Genomic DNA, 6356 nt, shown 5'->3' on the forward strand with positions numbered 1-6356 from the left:
AATTGAAATATCAGTATCGCAAAAAAAACTAGAGTGGGGGGATTATAGTATACCTTACAATACTGAAAAGTACTATAAAAAATAAATGAAATGTGAGAACAATAGTGTGTTAATGGCTCCCCTCCCAAAGCCCCCATATTCTTGCGCTTTTCCCGTTAGAATGTATGGGTGGTAATGACGTAAGTGACGCAATCACAAAGTAAACTACTCCCAAAAATGTTTCTACATTTTCCACACATTTAAAGGTTTCAAAACCAGTATCGCAAAAAAAAAGTACACACTATTTACATTATGTTATGCACATTAAATTATTTATATTTCATTCACACCATTACATCCACAAGATACCAACATATGAAAAAACCCCGAATTATTTTCTCTCATTTGCCTACTCCTATGACATCAATCACTTCCCCTACCTTCCCCCCCCCCATATTAAGCTTCCTCAGTTGAGGGTATTACATTCTAGAGCACTGACCATAAAAAAGGACATTGGTTTTGATGCATCTCTGTACTCAAAATTACCAAAAAGATATTAAACTAAAAATAAACTAATCCTATTTTATAAAATTAGCTGCAGTGCCTTGAGTTGCCCGGGCTGAACACAAGGTGATATACTGTCCGCAAGTTAAAGCAAAATGGATAGCGCTACATGACAGTGTGGTGGACATAAAGAAATGACACATAATTGCTGTTTGTATGTATATGACCTACGATTATCTGTTGGCACATGGTGATCAGTTGAACGGTTTAGAAGTTGATGCGCTGCAGCACCATCTGGCAGGGAGTTATAAGAAAATTTATGGCTTAGAAACCTTCTCCATTAAAAAAACACATCGATGTGCCATCTTTCATGGCGATCAGTCAAACGGTATCGAAGTTTATCTACGTCATAAATTCATACCAACATCCTACTTTACATATATAAAGTGCCTAGCTGTAGTTACATGGTGTGGTTACATTGTTCACTTCATTCTGACGACCACGTGCTAGTGTTGTAGGTATGTTAGAGCTAAGAATAACAATACAATTTATCTAAATAAAATTTTTGTATACTCTCTCGACATTGCTTAACCTAATACTGCAATCGGTTACAACACATAGCTTCTATTTCAAAATAAATAAAACATTACACAATTATACAACATATTAACCAGAAATTGGTCATATCCTCGACGTTTCAAAATTGAATTTAAAACATTAAACATTTGTACTAAATAACTGTCTTCAACTTAGCAATTACAATTTGAAGTCATAGTAACGAAACACTAATGTTCGCTAGTGCCAAATTACAAAAAACTGCTGAAATAAGAACAATTTGAAGATTCTAAATTATTATTTCGTATTATAAATCAACATATTTAGCAAGATACGATAAATATTTACCCGTACTTCTTTCTTCCCAAAAACGTAAACAGACAAACATCACAATGGCGAATAGCAATATGGCATGTAAAATACATACCGTAGAGTAGAAATAAATATAGAGCGTGAATTCATTTGAAAATATTAAGAAAGGCTCGTTGCTTTTTGATTAAGACCATTCTCGGGATCGGGACTAATTTAAGGACTAATTCTAAAATTTAACAGATATTCACTTTGTGTACACTCATAGAGTAAAAAATGCGCAAGTCTCGTATTTATTATAACTTGTACATTGTTTAACATCTATTAAATTTCCATTCATAAAAATCGGTAGAAAAAATTTGTGATAAAACAAAATATATATTAGAGTGACGTCATAAATCCTATGGTCACTAAATCCCGGGCGTTAAACCGATAATATCCATCCCCGCTAGCGGCATGCACTCTCACTTTGTGTCCGCGCAGAGCCCGTGAAGACTGTAGCGAGAGCCCAGTGAACTCCCCCTACCACTTCTAAGGAATATATATTTTTTATAATTTTAATCTGGTGAAAAACACCGAAAAGGGAAGTGTGTAAGGATGTGTGTGGGCCCTTTAAGGCATTATAGTAAATCAACACACATAACATGTGAGTACCACCTTCAACACTATTTGATGGGAGACGTTTTAGTATGTAAAATTAGGTGGAATAGTCCAAGCAAGTAGTGCTGCAATCTGTAAAATATTTGGCATAGCAAATCCATCGATGGTCGCCAAACGCCCGTTATAATGCATTAAAATCAGTTTATAGCCTCTCGCAGGGCACATTTTACTAAAATGGTTACTTTTTCGTTACTTAACAGGAATGGGACTTTGAGACATTCTGAAAATCGTTCTGCAAGTTAGTTTACAGTTGTATCCCAACAAGGTAACGTTTTTTTGGTATTTTACCCAAATGTCTTGGAATTCCACCCTAAAAAATCTAAATACGAGAACTGCAAAAAAAAATTCCATTGAATTTGTATTGTCGACATTTTTCTTGTACAGAGTCTGAAAATTGCATTGAAGGTGGAGGGAGTAATGAAAATATGCTTATTAAAATGACGTACAAAAACAACACTCTAAGTTAACAGGGTGACAGTACTGGATGAACTGTAGAATCGTTGCGATTTTCTGATTCTTATTACCTTCTAATAGACGAATGTCGTCGATAGAATCAGCATCTCTGCAGAACTGAAGATGACTTAGCTGGCACATGAGCTATGCTAAGTACATTATCTTACCACTCTATGACTTGGGTAAGGGTGGAGTAAACAGCACTGTTACGCTGCACAGTCACCCGACATAATGACTCCTCCATCTACACTACCCTCCCGATGGTAGTAGAGTATCAATACAGCTACCTGGTACTGAGATGATAGCTACAGCATGGGTCTCTGGGGACAGCAGTGTTGTCAATTCAAAAGAACGGATGGACATATTAACCTCCCCTCCCCCAGGGCATACCAGAGCCTGAGTTAGGCATGTGCTCTGTGTGGTCTCGGATCACTAATCACTAACCAGTGCGCTGATATTGCTGCCCTCTCTGCCACAACTGCGTCTTGTCACCACTTGTTGGCTTGTGTCATCTTGGCGAATGATGCCACTGGGTCTTTTGCAGCTATTTGTAAGCACACTGAAGTAGGGATGAAGGGCTGCTACCTCTTTAACTAAATCTCCTTGGATGGTGGTGGACTGGTGAAAGTGAAGGTGGATGGCTTCATGTAGCCATGTTTGGTGTCGGGTGTCGACCCTGTGTCTATGCTGGGACGTCTCGTACACAATTGATGACTTACTTGGATGAGGGCTGGCAATCACCGAGTGCTTCAGGCTCTGGGTTCTCTTATAACTGTCGTTCGGTTGTCACAACTTTCTCACTGTCCTCTGAAGTCTCCCATTGACCTGGGAAGCCATGACGCGGGCGGTGCGGACTGCTGCTGGTTGTCTTGCGTCATCTGCTCATCTCGCTGGCGTATGTCCTCCTGTCCTTCATGGTTATTCCACCTGTTGTCCTTTCCCTTTCTCTTTTAATAGGGCTGGGATCCATGGTAGTAGTTGTTATTGTGTGACTTTCCACCAAACCATCCCTTTCTGGGCAGTGATCACTGTGGTGGTTGACACTCTGCTCGTCAAGACCGTGTGTGAATAGCTTTCTATTCTCCGGACTGTTAACCACTCTTGTTATTCCAGTGGCTATGCACTGGCACATGCGGATTCCCGTGGTCGGGCCCACTCTTCTCCTACTCATCACGAGGTGATATGTTGTGCGTAGGCATCTCTAGCTGGTCAATCACAACTAGTTTATGCCGAAACTCGGGAAAGTCTCGGAAAGCACGGCCTGACAGCTGCACTTAGTAGCACAGGGATAGCTGAGTCAAGGTGACAGCTATTAACTCTTTATCTCGCATGTTCAGGTACAGATAACTGGGGTGTTCAAACATGGCGGACAGGTGGGTCATACATACATATGAAGCTGCGCCCTCAAGTTACGCTGTATGCGCATGTTTCAGAATTGTTGTCTGAACTTTGTACGGAAGTCATCGTAGGTGATGATGGTAGGCTGCTGCACCTCCCAACAAAAGAATGTCAGGTCTTCCAGTGCTGTAAATAGCACTTGAGGCACTCCGCATCCAACAGTCCAAACATGTCGTATAGTAGTATAAAATAGTAGGTGTGAGTACTAGTAGGTACAATAACAGGGTGGTGGGTGTGCAATATCTGAGCCCGGGTGTCACCATCTTGGATTCTGAAGACAAGATTGACCCGTGGTCATGAACCCTTAACTCTGAGCATGGAATCTGAAAGCTAGATTGAAATGTTACTGTGCATGACATTTGATACCTTAATTTCATTTTTAACTAAAAAATAATTATTATTATTATTTAAAAACTATTTTTCCAAAAAAATATATATTTTTGAACGCCAGTTTAATTCCAGTGAAATTGTTTGAATTAAATATATAAAAATTTACTAAATATTAAATATATATACTTAAAAAATATTTATATTTAAATACAAATTGCACTTATGCTATACATTTTGAATATACTGAGTTATATAACCTAAAAATACACCTGTAAAAAAATTCTCACATTTTTTCAGCAAAATCTACCAGTCGACTGACCCCCACTACTAAAACCTAGGCATATTTTATTACTGAAATTTTTACTTCACTGCAGCCATATTGCTGGCCATTTTTAATTATATATTTGTCTGTGTCGGCTACCGGCTCTACTAGCGTGCACGACCTTCAATCACAAGACAGGCGACTACGTAGCCCGGAACACTGCGGCACCCGCTCTCTGGGCCGGGCGCTGCCAGGGTGTCGGACAACACCCGGTCCTGACCAGAGATGACAGGATACTGATGGAGCATTAGCAGTCAGACGTGAAGCCGTTTTCCCTCCAATTTTTCTGATTTTCACATATTAATATGGTCGAGTTTGTTTATATTTGTATCAGCTTACATGCTGTTCGGACAAAAATTAGATTAAAATATTACAGTGAAATTCCGTTACAACGTACTTTTAGTTCAACGTATGATTTTAAATTCCCGTTCAAAACACCAATGAAAACAATGTAAAAATATTTCACTTTAACATTAAAAACGTATCCTACTTATCAATACAATGACCATTCTTTTCCAGTTATCAGGAATTTTTTTTTATATAATTGATACTGTGTTTGCGCAGGAGTTCTTTAATATAAATGTAGGTAAATATGTAGTGTACGGATTAGCGCCAAAAAAAAAAATTGTACAAATCTGAAATAACTTTCATTATATGCTCTTTTACGTCCTCTTTTCATAACCGCCTGCGGAGATAAGAAATTCCAATTACTTTTGGAGATATTGCCGTTCTTATTTTGCAATACAAGACCTATGTAATCATTCGACTGTCGCCATTTTATATTTTGCCGTGTGCACGTGAATGCCTAAATAACAGAAATTTTCCATTAGGTAAGGTTAGTTACATTATAAATACTTCAAATTAAACGGAAATTAAAAATAATTTCAATTTATTTTACTTGTTGTATAGTTTTAAGTATTTATAATGTAACTGACCTGAACTAAAAAAACGGGACAAAGGTAGATTAGGTCAGGTCAGCTACATTATAAATACTTTGAAACTGAACAGACATTAAAAATAATGAAATTAATTTTAATGGTTGTTTAGTTTTAAAGTATTTATAATGTAGCTGACCTAACCTAACAAACCGGAACAAAGGATTAACAGTAGGAACGAACGTAATTTTTTAAAGCATAAAAATTTGAAACGTTAAAAACTCACCTAAGTTGGCGGCGGCCTATTGGTTCATTTGAATATTGGCCTATCACGAACTATCACGTGACAACATTATCCAATAAAAAAATTGTTACTCGTAAACAAAAAACAATGGTGAATGCCGTGTGAATGTGCAGGTATAGTGATTAAAATTTAAAAATTCGATATCTCCAAAAGTAATTGCAATTTCTTATCTCCGCAGACTGTAATGAAAAGAGGATGTAAAAGAGCATATAATAAAAGTTATTTCATATTTTTAACATTTTTTTTTCACAAATACCGCCCAACTACATATTTTTCCAAATATAATGATATGAGTTGATATTTTTCTCTAATTTAACCTCCAATACAGGTGCAACTGATTCATTTGTAAACAAACGGCCACCATATTGGTACGTGTAGGACCCTGATGTCCCCCTCCCCTTTTGGCTTAACCCCTCATCAAGAATCAAACCTTATGCTCCATCTGTATACCGTGATTTATCGCTTAATGGTTGCACGCGCGTCATCGTCGCAACCATATTTTAGGCTGTCAAAATTGGGATAAAAAAAACTTCTCGCGTAAACGTCGCATGATGTTTTTGGTCCCGCTAGTAGATGCCGAGCGCTTTGTGTAGGTATCTTTTCCGTATAAAACGATGTATTTTAAAGTATAAATCTAATATTTATTCAGTCATTACCACTTACTTAA

At 37.6% G+C, this 6356-nt stretch overlaps 1 protein-coding gene across 2 annotated transcripts in view; it reads right to left on the reverse strand.

The window, feature by feature from the left end:
- LOC134538900 (poly(A) polymerase type 3) overlaps positions 1–1725 on the reverse strand; it is a 69252-nt gene extending 67527 nt beyond the window's left edge. The window contains exon 1 of one of the 2 annotated variants that reach the window (XM_063380510.1): positions 1387–1725. The gene's annotated coding sequence lies outside the window, so the exon portion shown is untranslated. The remainder of the gene's footprint in view (positions 1–1386) is intronic. The other variant, XM_063380507.1, reaches the window with a different exon arrangement.
- Between the last annotated feature and the right edge of the window lie 4631 nt (positions 1726–6356).

The sequence above is a fragment of the Bacillus rossius genome, chromosome 14, assembly GCF_032445375.1.
Source record: "Bacillus rossius redtenbacheri isolate Brsri chromosome 14, Brsri_v3, whole genome shotgun sequence".
Classification (NCBI taxonomy): Eukaryota; Metazoa; Arthropoda; class Insecta; order Phasmatodea; family Bacillidae; genus Bacillus; species Bacillus rossius.